Genomic DNA, 18,467 nt, shown 5'->3' on the forward strand with positions numbered 1-18,467 from the left:
GTACTGACTGCGTTGTGTAAGACGCCGGTGTGTTACCAGTGCTTGGAGGAGGGAAAACACGGCACCCACGAAGTCAAAGCTCTGGGCGCAATGTGGAAACTGCACAAGGTACGTGCGTAAAAACCAGACGTCAACATGTCCGTGTGCTGCTGTCGTGCGCGTGAGTCTCAGACTTGAGCTGAGCAACAAGTCTGCTCTGGCCCCGCTGCCGCATCAGCTTTAGGAATGCTTCGCAGGATTCAGCTGAGCAGAGGAGCGTTCCGTCTGACGCGCACCGCTGCGCGCGGTTCACGTGAATTCAACAGCTGAATGAGGCACGTCCTCACAGCTGGGAGCTCTCCAGCGTGCAGAGCTGTCAGCAACGAACGCAGCTCTGATTAAGATTCTGTCCACACGTGGACAACAGGAGCAGCAGGAGAATCTGCCTCCATAAATCCGCACTCGTGCACAACAGAACCCAGCTGTGGGGGTCATCCAGGCACGATTTCAGCCGACCATTTGTTTCTTCATGCACCAAATTCCTCCACCCCTATATATATATGTTCCACTCCCTTCTCTGCCTCGACGGCTGGTACAGGCGCCCACGAGATGTTAGGCACGGCCGCCAAATGCTTTAAAAAGAGGCGGCGGGGCACAGATGCAGGCCCTGGTGCGGACCGAGGGGCTATTTCAGAAGCTGAAGCTGTCGTGGGCTTCAGTGTTTATTTCTGTGCCTCTGCAGAAGAACTTCCAGTAATGTGGGTGGATGGAGACCTTGATAAAGTACTTCAGCGCTCGCCCACACACACACGCACATAGACACGCACACACACGGTCGAGCAGCATGTAGTGATAGTTACTGCAGTGCCAAAAATATGGAGAATTTGAGAATTCACCCACACATGCGCAGATTCAATGACAGAATGTCTTCAAAATAGCAATTTGAACACATCTCCGCTTCAATCATCTGTTCCACAGGCTGCTGAGATAGCACATTACCTCAGATTGAGAAACTGATGGGAAAATCTCCAGGGGGGCATCCTATCACTGACCTCAGGATTACCACCAGTCACAAGTCATCCTGCTTCACCCTCCTAAAAGAAAACAATATCTGAAAGATACATTTTTAGATGCTGACCCATTGCACTGATACTGGTGTCAGCATGTTTTCTTTCGTCCAGGTTTTGGCTTCTTTTCATGGTTCCTTCTCATTTCTGACCTGATATCTGAAGCGTTTTGGCCCACAGTAGCTGTGACAGATGGCCTTCAGCTCTGTGCTGGCAGTGTGGATGATGATGATGGCATCTTTCAGGGCTTCTGGGTGTTCCTCGTATCCAGATTGGGTTCCGTTTCCCGCAGATATGTTGTCAATTTTTATCACACCCCAACACAGAGCCCAGCGTAGGAAACTCCAAGCTGCTTTTGCATGCGCATCAGTTTTCTCACAAATAAAGTCTGGTCCGAGCTGTTGGCTGCTGTATGTGATCGGACCATAAATTTTTTGCTGTCACTGGTAAATAAAAAATAGTGCAGCTGCCACATTTCAGAGCTGATAAATAGATGCTTTTCTCACTTCCTGTCCAGATTTATATCGAACTTGTACTTCTCTAGCATCACCTTTGGCAACCTGAGGACAGACTCTGTCCTATTTGTCTTCCTAAAACACTTCTCTTTAGAGCTGAACCACCTGCCGCCATGGCAACCGATTCCCTCTTGGTGTCGAGCAGCATTAGGACTCAGAGGTACTGGATGATGTGAGAAACCCATCATACACGCCTAGACCCTGTGCTACCATGACATGACCGTGTCTAAACTACGACACCAAGCCATTTCATGCCTCCAAAGTCAAATTCGGTCGCAAAGGACAAGTCAAAATATTCAGAACTTGATAGTTTGACTCATCCAATTGTTCATCTGCCTGATCATATCTGTGTCAGAGGGGTTTATGAGCAGACAGAGTGTCCATGTTAATCTGTTATCCACGTTACATACATTATGAATGGTGTCCATTCAGTCAGGGATAACAGAGGGGATCACGAAGCACCTTTAGGACAGATCTGGGTCAGGCTCTGCCGTGTCTTCGAGCATTTAGTTGCATTTAAAGGGGATTAATTATATCGCATTGAATTCTTTCTGTATGATTGAAAGTTGCTGCTTTTATTGGCCCACCTGTTGCTACCCTCCATTTCTACAAGTTGGTAGTGCGCGTGAACTGTTTTCAGAGTCTGTTGAGCACACTTTTGGCATTTTAACCAATCTGTGGTGGAAGCGAGGTGGCCCCCAGTGACCTGAAGGTCAATGGAAGCTTCCCCCCATCATTAGGGGATTGCAAATTCCTCCCGAGGCTGCATATTGGCTGTTAAATGAATGTGATTATCTCCATAAAGTAGCACTCCATAATGGAGGCAGACCACATTTACTGTCAAAAAAGTTCATCCCTTGGTCTTCTGGACCACCCCATCCAAAGTGGAGGTTGAGGAGACATCGGGTGTTTGATCTTAAGGTTCGTGACACAGACAGACGGCCCGGGCTGATCCGAAGCCGACACAGATGGGCCATCTGAGCACTATCACCTTGGAATCTGGGCTAATGAGAGCAGAGTAGGCAGATTGTGGAAGGAAGCCCCATCTTGATATTGAGGGGGATTTGCATCTGGATGAGCTTCCTGTAGCTCTGCTTGAGCTCAGTGGGGGGGACAGAAAGGCCTGGAAATGTCAGGCCGGGGTGACAGGATCTCTGCCCTTCTGCTAATAGTAATGAGGCGAGCTGTCAAGCTGGATCTATTGTGTTCCCAGTAAATCCTGCTGTGTGGCTGCTCAGTAACCAGGACATCCAGACAAAAGACAGCACCAAAGTGTCCCGTAGCAAATGTTCATTGGCAACTGAAGAAGAGGTACAGCAAAGGTGCAATTCTGTTCTCAAACTGAAGAAGGTTGAGGCTTACTTGAGCTGTACCACCTTAAATGACCTGTTTTTCTAGGGATTTCATGAAAAACAACAGGGTTCATCTCAAACTGTGAGCTGATAGATGAAATTTCAAGAACGCTTTTTGGTTGAGTCCTTGGTGTGAGGTTGACAGTGGTGGTGAGAAATAGATCCGCGCTAGGGGGGTTGTGGGAGTTCTGAGTCTACTCTGGACATGTGTCTTATTGATACCAGATATTCCTCGGTGGAGTTGTTACTATGAGCCCTTTCCATGAGCTCTGAACAAATCCAAACATGTCTGTGGTGCTTGAGTCCATCGGGGCTGCAGGCTCTCCACGGAGCTGCTTGGTATTTAAGGCAACAGGTCAGGGTGAGGAGAAGATCTGGGTTGGGACCATCAGCATCGTGGCCCTTTTGCAGACGATGTTGTTCTTTCTGTGTGAAATACAGATGTTGTTTTTGCTTTTTATTGGACTATCAAATGATACCAGTTAAGATGGATAAGGACCTGGTCCTGGCTGTCCTCAGATTGGTCCCTTATAGGAACTTTATTCTGCTCAAGATCCCATTAAATGCTTTTCTTTCTTGCATCCGTTCTTGCTCTAGAGCAGGGGTGTCCAAACCCAGTCCACAATCAGGCTAATGCAAAAGCACCTTGAGGCAATGAGTGAACTGTTACTGGTGCTTTAATAATTGAATTTATTTGACTTGTGAGTCTCCCTCTGGAGGCTTCAGAAGACCTTCTAAGACAGACCCATTCTGTTAATGTCAGGGTCCTGTCAGGAAGAGCTGGAAGATGAACTGTGTTTGATCCTAGAGAACAATATGTTGTATCTCTTTTCCAGATGAGTTCCTGGACCTTTCGAGTTGACCTGAACCACCAAAACATCTTTTCCTCACATCTACTCTGATAGGATTATTAAAGTGGCTGAATGATTATTCATCATGGAGGACTGTGTGGGATGAAGATAAAGGCTTGATAGTCAACCTCAGTGGGAGGGAGGGCTCAATCATCCTAAAGCTGTTGGGTACGCACTCCTCCATTATGGGCAGAGATATATTCATCCCTCCAGCTACCATGAAAATGCGTTGAAAGAGGAAAAGCGATCTCGGGCCTAATGAACCAAATTTGATGAGATTTTTAACAGAGTCTCAGAGTCCAGTCTGCAGCCAGGCTCCATTAACTCAGGCTTTGTTTTGAGATAGTACTGTCACACACACACACACACACACACACACACACACACACACACACACACACAGACAATAGTTCAGTTCTGCTCCAAATTCCTCGCTGCTGTCCCCTGGTGCCTTCAAAGAAGTTTCTCACGTGAAGAAACTGTGGCAACTTCCAGACGCCCTCCTTATTACAACCCCTGCGTGTGGATAGTTAGCGACTGCTGCTGCAGCAGGGATGTGATGAATAGTGCACCTGCCACTCAGGTCCACGTGTGGGAGGCCGTTTCACAAGACACACAGCAGTTACACACTCCAGCGCAATCTTATCTTGATGCAAGAAGATGTTTGAGAACAGCTCCCCAGAGGGTAAAATACAGTAGCATCAATATAGCATGTAACAGTGCATGTGAACAGCTGCAACCTTTTGGTTTTAAGTGTCTACTTGTTTACTCTTTGGGGAGGGGGGGGGTGGTGGTACAGGCAGGAATCATGCTGCTAGAAGAAGGCATTAATATCTACTCACTTTGTTACCATACTGGAGTGAAAATATGGAATAAACCTCTGCAGAAACAGGATTAAATTAGGTTAAATACTGTGTAAAACCACTGAAAATGCTCACGCCCTAAGCTTGGAGATAAATGAAACGACAGAAGATTTATGTGGTTTTATGTTAAGCCAATAGGGGAATACTTTTACTTTTACTCTGCAGCGGCTTTAAGAGCTTAAATTGGCATTATTCCTACATCTTCTTGTCCTCTCACTTCCCACCGCCTGGAGGGAGATTTGGTTGTACCATTGCCTCTGACACGTTCGTTTACCTCTCTGGGCTGGTGAGAAGGCTCGGCCATGGTGAAAACACGAAGCAAGCAGAACAGCCTCGAAGCTGCTGATGAATTATTCATGCCTTGCATGTGTTCCTGCTCGGCTTAATTACTGAGATGATTAGCAGGGACACCCTAAACTCCCTACACCACATTAACAAATCCTCTGTCATGTATTGCAACATGGAGGCATCCCTCAACAGGCTTAGAGTTGAGTTGCATTAATAATAAACACGTAGAAATGGAGATGAAAGAAGCCCTCGTGAAAAAAAACATGCTAGCATTGTCTATACAGTGCAGCAACCACTGGACCGGATGGACAGGTTAGCAGTGTAGCAACTGAAATATCCTGTAAAGTTAGTCCTGCTCAGTATTTCAACCCTTTGTTGAGCACAAATCTTGTTTTTCCCACATGCCGACCTTCTGGTGAGATGCTACAGTCTTTAGCAGGAAGTAGCCTTAAGCTATGTAGAGAAAGCATCTAGTTTCACGGCACGTGTTGACCTGGTTTTGAGGATGGAGCTCTGCAGGCTCTCTGATAGACACTGCGGAAAAACGCCTCCAGACAATCAAGTGCTTTTCATTTCATCTGCTCTGTGGGCAAACGCACGCCGATAGTGAGCCGCGAGTGCCGTCAAAGAGGCCGCAGCGCAGAGGAAAATGGGAAACCTGAAAGATAAAATATAGTCCATGTCACCGCAGCTTAGAGGGCTGGTTTAAGTGACCTGATGGGCCTAGAACCTGATGGACTTGAGGCTTATCTCAGAGGACCCAAATGGTTTTTTGCTTTCTCATAATTTTATGATGCTACAATAACCACAACATAAAAAGCATCAGCAGCCAGAAAACAAATCGCCCTTGACTATAACATAGTTTGTATTTCAGGATTGGATTAGGCTCAGCCACAAGATGAAGCTTAACTAAACGGACACCAGGGGCAGCATATTCACTGTAATACTGGAAAAAACTGAAAAAGACCAAGGACGGAACCCTGTGGGACTCCACACAAGTTATGATTCTCCTGCATTTTATTTATTTATTTAGTCCATTAGATATTCTTGTCACACCAAATTAGCACGGACGTTTCTCCGACAGGGTCCCACGATAACAAGCAGGAAGTTCTTTTGAAGTCCCACACAAAAGAATATTTTGCAGTCTTTGCTCAGCTGTTACCAGCTCGGCCGGTCCCCTGGTGTAGTCGGATCATGTTAGTGGCAGCTGTCACGGTTTTCCCAACGCTGGGGTTAAAGGTCAGCTGCCGGATCCTGCCGACGTATTCCCATCTGACTGGCTATAACGTCGGATGTGTGCTGGCTGGCTTGACACTGTTGATTCCCCTACTTTTGGAGTGTTTCAGGATTTTTTGTTATCTTCTGGAGTTCAAGCACCCCTTTTTGTTTGAAAAATTACTTAATGTCCTCTTATATGAACAGAATACCACAAGTTCCCCAAGTTGACTGTTGTTCAGTGAACCGAACAAGGTTCCCACGAGGCCAGGCCGTGTCCTGACCCCTCTGTTCACATAACCCTGCTTCTCATACACCAACACCCCGCTGATTCCCCGCTATCCCAAACAGGAGCGCCTTTCTCATCACACTCATCCAAAGCCTTGGTATTTCCCGTCACGTGTGCCGTCCTCTGCATTATCCAGCACCAGACCATTCAAGAATCGAGCCCCGTTTCTGTCCACAAATCGTCTTCGTTTTTCTTCCAAATGTCATCTTCGTCCGTGAGAATTAGCCCTCTGGTGCGTCTGGTACCTGGGGTGAGTGCTCCGACACTTTCAAATGTCAGACTCTCAGCAGCCATGAAAAGCAGCTTTGCTTCCAGAGTGACCAGAATACTTCCATTTTGTTTGCTGGGATATTTCGCTTCACTTGAGCTCATCTGCTGCTTGACTTTTGGATTAATGATGTTTCATAAACACAGGAATATTTTAAAGCTCCATATTTATGAAGGAGTGTTTCAATTGTTCTGCCACTGTGCCTCTAACACAACTCTCTCTCTCTCTCTCTCTCTCTCTCTCTCTCTCTAACTAACTATATATATATATATATATATATATATATATATATATATATATATATATATCTCACAGGGTCAGATGTCTCAAGCTCTCAACGGCCTGTCAGATCGAGCTACTGAGGCCAAAGAGTTCCTGGTCCAGCTGAGGAACATGGTGCAGCACATCCAGGTACTTATACAATAGAAGCAGGTGCAGATTTCTTCTTTCATGGCTGCACCAGGATGGAGATAATCCCTCATTCTGCTCCGTAATCCCTAAAACCACAAGTGGAACGAGCAAGGCCACAGTCTTTAACAGGGGCTTCAGACGCCACTAGCGCTAAATCAGAGTGACTTTAGTCAGGAATAATTGGACTTACTGTCAGCATGACAAGTTAAAATGCTTCTGGCGCTCTGTTGCGTGTTGAGACAGAAGGCTGCGGTCAGTTTATGAAGCAGATGAGTGGAGATTAAACACTGCGTGACGGCGGGGGGGGCGCGTCATGGGGAGAATGTGGCTGTGTGAGGTTGTGACGCTAATGGCGTCCCGCTCATCACCACCATCTCCTGCATTTTCGTTCACCGTCTCAGATCTTTCCCCCCCTACTTCCTTCGCTGTGTTGCAGGAGAACGGCGTAGAGTTCGAGGCCTGTCTGGTGGCGCAGTGCGACGCCCTCATCGAGGCCCTGACCCGCCGCAAAGCACAACTGCTGGCTCAAGTCAACAAAGAGCACGAGCACAAACTGAAGGTGAGCCACCCGCACGTCTGGCAGAGATGGTTTCAGATTTCATCATTAAAGTCTGTGGGAATGAAAGGTTTTGTCTCGAGACCATCTGGGACAGAGGGAGACCGAGCCAACGTGAGAGAAGGAGGAGGAGGAGGAGGGAGCGATGGATTTGTGCTGTACTGCATCCAATTTCACACTCGGCTGCTCTGTAGATTCAAGTTTTCACACGTGTTGGTGGTTTGAGACACACATGCCTGCACATGACGACGCAAACACACGCAGGCGTCTGTGCTAATGAATTTCTGTGCTAATGCGGCTCAAAAATCCAAATTGGAAAACTCTTTTTCATCATCATCATCATCATCATCAAAGCCTCTGCTGCAAGCGTCCACCCAGCGTTCCGTCTTTTGTTGAGAGGTTTTTGTCTGGCAGCTCAGCTTCTGCAGTTTTACAGGTAAAAACTGCAAGCAGCTGCTCAAAGGCACCACAGATGTTACCTGTAAATAACGGCAGCCATTTTTCTGGCCTGCAGCTAAGATCTTCCCCCACACATGTGGAGGCATCAACAGGCCCATCTTGCCTGGGCCCCACCCGCCATCCGCCACATCTGAAATTCAGGTTGATCTCTCAGCACGTACTCATTAAAGCTAACCCTCACAGGCAAGAACCTGCATGGGTGTTCCCTGTCTGGTCCTGGAGGCCGTCTCACTTTAGGCACATGTCCGAACCCTCGACGGGGGGGGGGGGGGATCACTGCACCTCCAGCCCCTCTGACACGAGCACTCAATTATTTCTGTCTAATCAGCATGTGGCTCCATGGCGGAGGTCATCAAATGGATGGGGGCGACACTCCTGATGATAATGTGGGCCTTTGTGTATATTTTATGTGCAGCATCTGGATTTATTTCCATATGAAAAGCTAGTTTTCGCGTGTGTCAAAATGCCAACCGTGCGTGTTTATTCACGTCTGATTAAGCTGCTAATGAAGCGTCCTGATTAAATTGGGCTGTTTCTGTCATATAAAGAACTCTTTTAATGAGCAGAAGCTGGGGAAAGCTCAGCCAGACCTGTGACAGTGCAAACACACGTCTCTTCTTACTGCACCACTCCGGTTCTGCACATTGACACCAAGCATGGTCACCATGGTGACCAGGGCCCCTTCAGCCTGTTGTGTGAAGTAGCAGAGGCGGGAAGCAGATCTGACAAATATGAATCAGGTTTTTTTCTGCATGCAGATTCTTTAATGGTTGGTTTAAGAGCCCCCGTGTTTGCCGTGTTTCTCCAGATATTCACACACGATTGGCTGCTTTATCTTCATTTTCCAGGCAGCCAGTTTTCTTAAAGGTCAGACTGTATTAATTGATAATCTATCACAGGGAATTTTTAATGATCGTGTTGGTATGAAGACTGGTGTTAAACTTAGCATGTGAGAGCAGTTAACAGCTAGTTTCCAGCAAAAAGAGACCGTGAATAAAGAGCAGTCTGTGGCGGTTGTTGGCTGTGGAAGACATTAGCCAGGACTCTGCTCTGCTGTCAATATTTCATCCTAGCATCATTTAAACAGATGAGGGATTTTATTCAGTTTAATTTGATTTATTAATTTATTTAGATGAGCAGAAACTCAGCGTCCTCTTCCTGTGGCTCATTTCTCTCTTATTAGCGTCACACAGTCGCTCTTAGAGTAGACAATATTTCCATTTCCTCCATCCTCGCTGGCACCTCGGGGTTGATAGAAGTTGAATTTCACCCAAGTTAGTTCATTTTTCTATGATCTTTTTTTCCTCCAGTCCTTTAACAGTGCCATTCCCATCGCTGTGCCACACGTCTCCTCTGCCTCTTCACCTCACATAACCTCTCTTTCCTCTCTGCTTCACACTCTCCCCACTTTACATAATCCCTCATATTCCTCTTTCCTCCTCCATAATCTCTATTATGACGCAGTGTTTTAGTATAATTTAATCATTTTAAAATCCTAATCTCAGACTGTTGTCTGCTGTATTCAAGCCTGTGCTGTTGTAAAGAGGTTCCGATGCTGCAGTCACACAGGACCAACAGTGCCGCAGTGGTCTGATGAATACAGCCGGAACTGTAATCCAAAGAAAAGCAGGTCCTTTAGACTGGCCAAATGTACAACACAACATTAGTATTTGCTTATTAGATCTAATTTGGAATAATCCTTTGGCATGACATGGCTACAGAAATTGCAGAATATACCTATCTAGATATTAAGTCTAGTTACAGACAGCCTAGATAATGAGCTGGGATGTTTAGCACATAAATACTTATGCATAAAAATAAAGCTTTCCCTGGTTGCGTCCAATACCGACCCCTGTGGATTGAAGGGGTACTGCATTGTTTGTGGTCCATCTGTAAAGTTGCAGAAACTATGGACCGAAACCGCATTCAGAATCTGATCTAAGATTGTAGGTGTATTCTGTTTCTGATCGGGGAAGAAAGAGCTTCAAAGACCAGATGCTGAATAAATGCGGTGAGTTAGCTGTTGTCACGGCTACAGCATGTTGTTAACAACTTGGTCACAACTCAGTGATGAGCCACGGGAAAAGTCCGTGTGATGTTCTAAGGTTCTGCGTCCCACTTCTCGCTCGCCTGCTGGGATGATCGCTGTCCTTGTTTTTGTTTTAGCTGCAGTGTTGGGAATCTGCACGGCCGTGTGCTTCATCACCGTGACAACCACATGTGCAGGAGCCTGCTGCAGAAACGGTGGCCCACTTCCATTATGCTGTCTCTTCTCTCCCAGTTTCCTCAGCTAACCTCCAGCTCTCTTTTCGCTCGCGTGCTTCTTGCCGTGCCCATTATCTGCCCATCTCCGAGCACAACCGTTTTGCCACCGGCAGCTTTGTCTTTTATCTCGTCCCGGTGCGATGTAGGGCAGATTTCAGGGAACAAGGACGATGAAAGCATGGACGAGTGTCAGCGCCGAGAGAACATGAAGCGGTGCACAGTTCCAGTGTCTCTAGGTTGTGCAGAAAGTGAATATTGACTCCGGGTGCATGCGGAGACGGGACCGTGGGTTTGAGAGCTTGACAGGCTGCTGCAGCACTGGGGAAACAGTCAGGGCGCTGCAGGGCTGTGGATGTTCCAGGCCTCCGTCAGCAGGGAGGGGACGGGGGAGGTCAGCCAGGGCGATACAGGCTGGTGAGGTGAACACAGTTCTGGTGTACTGTTACACAGGAACCTTAGCAAAAATGTAGAAAAACCTTGGCTAATGGCCGACATGAATCATTCACGAGTATAAAAAAAGCAGCGATATTTAATAGTTATGAAGAGAAAGTCGTTTTATGGCAGCAGAAATACTTTTAGTACAAAAGTTTATGAACTTTGGAGGAGAAAATGCATTTTGTTTTTCATTTGCCTCAGCTGAAACGTGGCAAAACGTCTAACATTCGTTGCCTGGAGGAATAAAGGAAGTTCAAAAATGTGAATCCAGCGTCTGTGATGGGGATTTTCTGCAGCCTTTGCAAATAATGAGCACAAGAGGAAGCAGCTGAGGAAGAGGAGCCCGTTCGCATGGGTTTTTGAGCAGCTTTGATTGGTTAGACTGGCTAAATAAACATCTCTTAGCCTCCCAAACAGCCTGTCACTCAACAAGATCACTTACAAAAAAATGAATTGCACTTTAAACAATAAAGGTCCCTTTTAAAGAATCAAATGCAAATATCATTCAAATTTACAATTGACATATGTACAGTTTAAAATATACACCAAGTAATCCAGTCATATCAGTAAATTATAGCGTGATCAAGACCAAATGGAAGGAAGGGACCATTTCCGTGGCTAAATTCCCAGTGTTGTGTGTTCAGGTGCTTTTGAACGCACTTTTTCTGCACCCCTGAAACGTTGGCTGCTCTCTGGCTGCTGTCACTCGTCCTCGTGTGTTTGGCAGCAGCAGAAAGGATTTTCCTCTTTGTTCAGCTCTTCAGATAGCAGCACTTTTCTGTTACCTAGCAACTCCAGGTCCAGCGACTCTGTTTCATTCACGCTTCCACGCCAGCTCTCAAGGCAGCTCTGTGGACAGTGTCACAAACACACACCCTTGTCCATCTATCTTTGTGAGGACTTTCACAGACGTAACACATCACCTGGCTCCTAAGCATCAAAATGAACCCCCTGACCTCTGACCCAATTCATGTCTTAACCCCCAAACAGTCCTTTTAGGGACAGGACATGTCCTCACTTTGCTGGTAGAGCAAGTTTTGTGGTACTCAATAGGTACGGTAACAAATACAAGAACACACACACACACACACACACACACACCACCTGAAAGGGGTCACGTTGTTGCAGGAAGTGGGGGCAGAGATAAGAGAATGATGATAGCATAACCCCCCCCCTCCCCCGAAAGAGGCTTTTTAACAGCCTCACTCATGATGTAACCGTGCTGACGACTGTCCGTGTGAAAACCAAATGTCGCTTCCATCCCTTTAACGTCAGTAACAGGGCGGCTCGCCCGTTTCCGCTCCCTCCGACGTTTTGCTGCAGCGTCCAGGAGAGCAACGCCACGCGCCTCACGTCTGGCTCCAGAGTGATTTAAGAGAGTTTAAAGGTGGCTGAAAGGTGGCTGGTGTTGCTGCTCTATTCATCCCGCCTCTTTTGCACCTTTTCTCCAGGTGGTACGGGACCAGATCTCCCACTGTACTGTGAAACTGCGCCAGACCACAGGGCTGATGGAGTACTGCCTGGAGGTCATCAAGGAGAACGACCCCAGCGGCTTCCTGCAGGTCAGACGCTTCTCTGAGTCGTGTGGTTGGTGAGGAGTGTGTGAGGGGTGTGTGAGGAGTGTGTGAGGAGAGTGTGAGGAGTGTGTGAGGAGAGTGTGAGGAGTGTGTGAGGAGAGTGTGAGGAGTGTGTGAGGAGTGTGTGAGGAGAGTGTGAGGAGAGTGTGAGGAGTGTGTGAGGAGTGTGTGAGGAGAGTGTGAGGAGTGTGTGAGAGCGTGTGCGAGCGTGTTGTGAGGAGAGTGTGCGGAGTGTGTGAGGAGAGTGTGCGGAGAGAGTGTGAGGAGTGTGTGAGGCGCGTGTGCGGAGTGTGTGAGGCGTGTGTGCGCGTGTGTGCGGAGCGTGTGGCGCTTGTGGCGGCGTGTGTGCGGAGCGTGTGCGGCGTGTGTGCGGAGTGTGTGAGGCGAGTGTGCGGCGTGTGTGAGGCGCGTGTGCGGCGCGTGTGCGGCGTGTGTGCGGAGCGTGTGCGGCGTGTGCGGCGTGTGTGCGGCGCCTGTGCGGCCTGTGCGGCGTGTGTGCGGCGAGTGTGCGGCGTGTGTGCGGCCCGTGTGCGGCGCGTGTGCGGCGTGTGTGAGGCGTGTGTGCGGCGTGTGTGAGGCGCGTGTGAGGAGAGTGTGAGGCGTGTGTGCGCGTGTGTGCGGCGCGTGTGAGGCCGTGTGCGGCGTGTGTGCGGAGCGTGTGAGGCGTGTGTGCGCGTGTGTGGACGAGTGTGCGGCGCGTGTGCGGAGTGTGTGAGGCGTGTGTGAGGCGCGTGTGCGGCGTGTGTGCGGAGCGTGTGAGCGTGTGTGCGGCGCGTGTGAGGTGTGTGAGGCGTGTGTGCGGCGTGTGTGCGGCGCGTGTGCGGAGTGTGTGAGGCGTGTGTGCGGAGCGTGTCGCGTGTGTGCGCGCGTGGTGGCGGCGCGTGTGAGGCGTGTGTGCGGCGTGGTGTGAGGAGCGTGTGCGGCGTGGGTGGCGGCGCGTGTGCTGGGAGAGTGTGCGGAGTGTGTGAGGAGAGTGTGAGGAGTGGTGTGCGGCCGTGTGAGGAGAGTGTGCGGCGTGTGTGAGGCGTGTGTGAGGCGGTGTGCGGAGTGTGTGAGGAGTGTGTGAGGAGAGTGTGCGAGCGTGTGGTGCGGAGAGTGTGAGGAGAGTGTGAGGAGTGTGTGAGGAGTGTGAGGAGTGTGTGAGGAGTGTGTGAGGAGTGTGTGAGGAGAGTGTGAGGGTGTGTGAGGAGTTTGTGCTGAATGACATCATCTTTGTTAGATCGCCACACTCATTATGGAGCAAACTAGAACCTGCGGCTCCTCTGGTTGTGGTGTGTGTGTGGGGGGGGGCGCATGTATACAGGATATATTAACCTCACAATAACATTTACGTCACTGGCGTCTCCAGATCTCAGATGCTTTGATCCGGAGGGTTCACATGACGGAGGGGCAGTGGGGGAAGGGCACCCTGACGCCCAGGATGACCAGCGACTTCGACCTGACCCTGGACAACGGCCCCTCCTGCAAACCATCCACCAGCTGGACTTTGTCCAGATGAAAGGTGAGAGGAGATGAAGCAGGAATCCTGGAATCACTCCGGTCCTGTGGAGCCTTTGACGCCGTTATGAATCCGCGTTTCTTTCATTTCTGCGTGATCAATGTTGGTCCTGTCAGGACTCTGCGGGCTGTAATCTGTGTTTTTGGGTCCCCCCCCCCCCCCCCCCCCCAGTCCCCCAGCTGCTCCGATGCTGCAGCTGGAAGAATGCTGCACTCAGAACAACAGCGCCACGTTGTCATGGAAACAGCCGCCGCTCTCCACCATCGCCGTGGACGGGTACATCCTGGAGCTGGACGATGGGAACGGGGGTCCGTTCAGGGTGAGTTGAGGGGGGCTCGGGACCGGTCGGCCGTGCAGATGATCCCTTCGTGTAATCCATCCACCTTAGACCCCCCCAGCTGCACGCTGAGGCCCCCGCTCGCTTTGTTATAACGGCAACTTAACCCCGTCGAACAATGGCGCCAGTACAATGCAGAAGGTATCCTCCTCCTCCGTTTAGCCCTGCACAGGGCGCCTATTGACCCCCCCCCACAATCGGTCTGGGAGATCTTTACATTCTCCTACAGTCACGTAAACCTCTGCCCACTTTACTGGAAATAGGATCTGAAAGGAGCGTTTCAGTTGTTTTAGCATCGACTCCCGATATGATGCAAAGGTTTGGAAAACAAAAGGTTTGTTCCACCCGGTTTCATGGTTCCGGCCTGAAAAAGAATAAACACCTTTGATTTAAACGCAATATTGTGACCCTGAAACAAACGTTTGCATCTGTCCTTCTTCGCGACCCCCCACGGAGATAATTACTGCTGTCTGATCAAAAGCTGATCATTGACATTCAAACTCGAGCGTAGCCGCCAAATGCTAACTGGCGAGCTGTCGGCAGTTGTGTGGCCCCTTCGGAGGTTTATCTTGGGCACCTATGATGCGTTTTTGATGGAAGCATAGAGGAAGTTGACTCACGGGGCTTCGCCAACGCAGCTCCTCGCCGCGGCGTGTCCTCGCTCTATTTCTACCGTGGCGTGGGCTGCAGCCTCGCCCACGCTGGGTTATTTGCCAAGTGGGGGACGCTCCAACGGAAGCGGCGCTGAATGGGGGGTTAGCGAAGGCAGCTCTGCCAGTCCTGCATCACGACTCCTCACTGTGTGTCTCCGCAGGAGGTCTACGTGGGGACGGAGACCATCTGCACGGTGGACGGCCTCCACTTTCACAGCACGTACAAGTCCAGGGTGAAGGCCTTCAACGCCAGCGGAGTGGGCCAGTACAGCAAGACCCTGATCATGCAGACCTCTGAGAGTACGTCCCACCTTTGTTCCATCCCGACGTCCAGGCGCGGCGTCAAAACTGTGAGAAACGTGGACGATGCACCGCGGTGGGCTCGTGTTAGCGTCCGTTTTCCTCTGCAGAGCAGGAAAGAAGAGAAAAATCTGCTTTAGTTGCACCGCAGCACGTCAGGGGGCGGCGATTTACCCATAGTTTCACCAAATCGCAGCTCCAGCAGCATATTACAAGATTATCCGCTAACGTGCTAATTGGCTACGCTGGCTAACCGACCCTGAGAGGCGGGACTGAGCCTGTAGGTGCAGGGAATGAGAACGTCCCCCCGCCATGAGAACGTCCCCCCGCCATGAGAATGTCCCCCCGCCATGAGAATGTCCCCCCGCCATGAGAATGTCCCCCACCATGAGAATGTCCCCCCGCCATGAGAATGTCCCCCCGCCATGAGAATGTCCCCCCGCCCCCCTGGATGTCTCTGATATCAGGCAGCATAGAGGCGATCTAAAGCGTCGCCCGCGTTCGTGCGCTCGCTGTCCTGAACCGCGAATAAATGTGGACTGGACGCGAGATCTGCCGCCGCTGCCCGAGCGACGCTCCGCATCTTCAGAAGGAATTTCCATTCTGAGGAACTTGGAGAGAAACAGGAATATTTGTCTATTTGTTCTAAGATTTTAGCGCCGCTCTCCTGAAGGGTCCGGACGTTCCACCGCCTTCTTCATTCACTTTCATGTTTGTGGTTCAATAGCACTGAAGCTTCTCGGGCATCAGCTTGTCTCAGAGACTCTGCTCTAGCCTCCACTCTGGGTACCCCCCCCTCTCCAACCCCCCCCCCCCCCCCCACGGGCTCACCCATCAGCTGCCATGTAGACGAGGCAGCTCGTCACCCATCAGAGGAGCTGACAGAGAACGCGTGATCGACGTCCTCCTCTCTGTGTCCTCTGATGGGTTTCTTTGTGTTTTCTTGTCAACTTCGCTGATCCAACGTGCTTTTTTTACCCCCCCCCCCTCTGCTTTGCTGCTTTGCAACACTCTCCTCCCCCTCCTCTCTTCCCCCCCCCTTCACTCCACTTTGCAGCTGGACACCCGCCCTGCGATATTCAGTCTATAAACACAGGTACGAACGGCTGACTGTTTCCACCCCCCCACCCCCCCACAACCGCCGCTTTTCCACTTCCTGTTTCATCACTTCACTCCTCTCAGCTGGGGAGGGGCTCCGCGGGCTTCAGTGGTCAAAAGCTCTTCTAATAAATGTCTTATTTCCTTCGGGAAATAAGGCTGCGTAATGAAACATCAGCGCACGTTAACATTAACAACAGCCGATGTGGAGCAGGAGCAGAACCGCCCCCCCCCCACCCCTCCCCCCCAGCTTCCACGCCTCTGTGGTGCATTCGCACTGTATTTCTGTTCATTCATCTGCAGAAAGACACACGTTTGAGTTGAAATGTGTGAATAAAATATTCAGGCACGTCGACTAGACCTTTTATCTTTTTATCTTCACCTGTTTCCTGCAGGTTAGGGTCAAAGGTCAGCGTTTGCAGACTGGCGAAGGCGTGATGATGTCATAGATGATTAAGACGATAGTTGAATAAGTCATAATGAGGCATTTACATATCAACATCACTCTTTTAACCCCCAGTCTGTAGACTCACGTCACCTCCAAACTCATGCTCATCAGCTCTCGGTGGCGTTTCCGCCGGTAACAGTGACCCCTGTGTGTCCCGCAGTTGCTTGGTTCACCTTTGACCCCGCCTCCGCCCACCCTGACATCGTCCTCTCCAACGACAACCTGACGGTGACCTGCAGCAGCTACGACGACAGGGTGGTGCTGGGCAACTCCGCCTTCTCCCGCGGGGTCCACTACTGGGAGATGACCCTGGATCGCTATGACAACCACCCGGATCCCGCCTTCGGCGTTGCCCGGGGCGACGTGCGGAAGGACGTGATGCTGGGGAAGGACGACAAGGCGTGGGCCATGTACGTGGACAACAACCGCTCCTGGTTCATGCACAACAACTCGCACACCAATAGGTGAGCGCTGGAGTCTCCTCCGGGAAGACGACAGAGAAGCTAACGTCGCTAATCTGACCTGCTAATCTGTGCAGGACGGACGGCGGCATCGCTAAAGGGTCCACGATAGGAATCCTGCTGGACTTCTCACGGAGGATCATGATCTTCCTCATCAACGACGCGAGCAGCAGGGCCCCGTCGCCTTCGAGGGGCTGGAGGGCGTCTATTATCCCGCCATCAGCATCAACCGAAACGTCCAGGTGAAGATTTAGCTTCTGTAATTAACCCGGTTAATGTACGGCTTGATCTTAGCTGAGAGAGAAAGAGCTGAATGTGAAGGCTAAGCAAAGGAAACTCTATGAGGATGTAACCTCACAGCTCCCCCTGCAGGTGGGACAAATACTAACAGCTTCTCTAACCCAAACACTTGTGTGTTTTTAGGTGACGCTCCACACTGGACTACCCATCCCTGATTTCTACACTCCTGGGGAGGCCGACCCCACCGGATCCGTATGCTAAATAGACTCACTGCGGCCTAACCTGTTTTCCTCGGGTTCAGCCTGTCAATCTTTAACTATGATACGCCTCCTGTCACCCCCACCCCACCCCCACACTCCCCCGACCAACTGACCCCGTTCCTCTGTGTCGGAGGACCAGTCCAGCCGCGAGCCATGCCTTTATCTCGCCTGGACCCAGGACGCCTGGGCCAGCGGATCCTCACGAGCTGACGATTCCTGAATCATGTGTGGCTACAAACATAGGGGAATATGTTTCAGCTGTTAGCTTTCATACAGAGAGACTGACACACATACTTTACTGTGCTATAAAAGATACAACACCTCTACTAGCAGCCAGTTAGCTTAGCTTAGCATAATGGAGTCAGAGCTAAAACACCAATTGGTGTGCAAGTTACCGAGTGTGTAACCCGCCGCCAAGTGGCACAACCACACTAGCGACTGCACATGCTGCTCTATAGCTTAGCGTTCCTTTAGCCTACCTCCAGAGGGTGATCAAGAAGTCATCACATTTAGCTCAGCTAGCTGGTTGCTTTGTGTAGCTTAATATTTAGCATAAAGCCATTTTTGTTGTTCAGTCTCTCTGCAGGAACGCAAAGAGGCTCATTTCAATGAAAAGGGGGAGGTTGTACATCATTTGAAGAAGCCTCTATAGCATTAGCAATTTTTGACTTATTTATTGCTAGATTTATATAAAATAAACTGTATTGGGTGTATTGATTTTTGTTGTCAGCTCTGAGCGTTGTGGCGTGTCTGAAACACTAGGGGTAGCAGGAGAGGTCAGC

General features: G+C 50.0%; 1 pseudogene; it reads left to right on the plus strand.

Annotated features, from left to right (window-relative positions):
* The first annotated feature begins 15 nt into the window (after positions 1-15).
* LOC130520571 (E3 ubiquitin-protein ligase TRIM9-like) lies at positions 16-18,402 on the plus strand (annotated as a pseudogene).
* Positions 18,403-18,467: the final 65 nt, after the last annotated feature.

The sequence above is a fragment of the Takifugu flavidus genome, unplaced genomic scaffold (genome assembly GCF_003711565.1).
Source record: "Takifugu flavidus isolate HTHZ2018 unplaced genomic scaffold, ASM371156v2 ctg429, whole genome shotgun sequence".
In the NCBI taxonomy this organism is placed as follows: domain Eukaryota; kingdom Metazoa; phylum Chordata; class Actinopteri; order Tetraodontiformes; family Tetraodontidae; genus Takifugu; species Takifugu flavidus.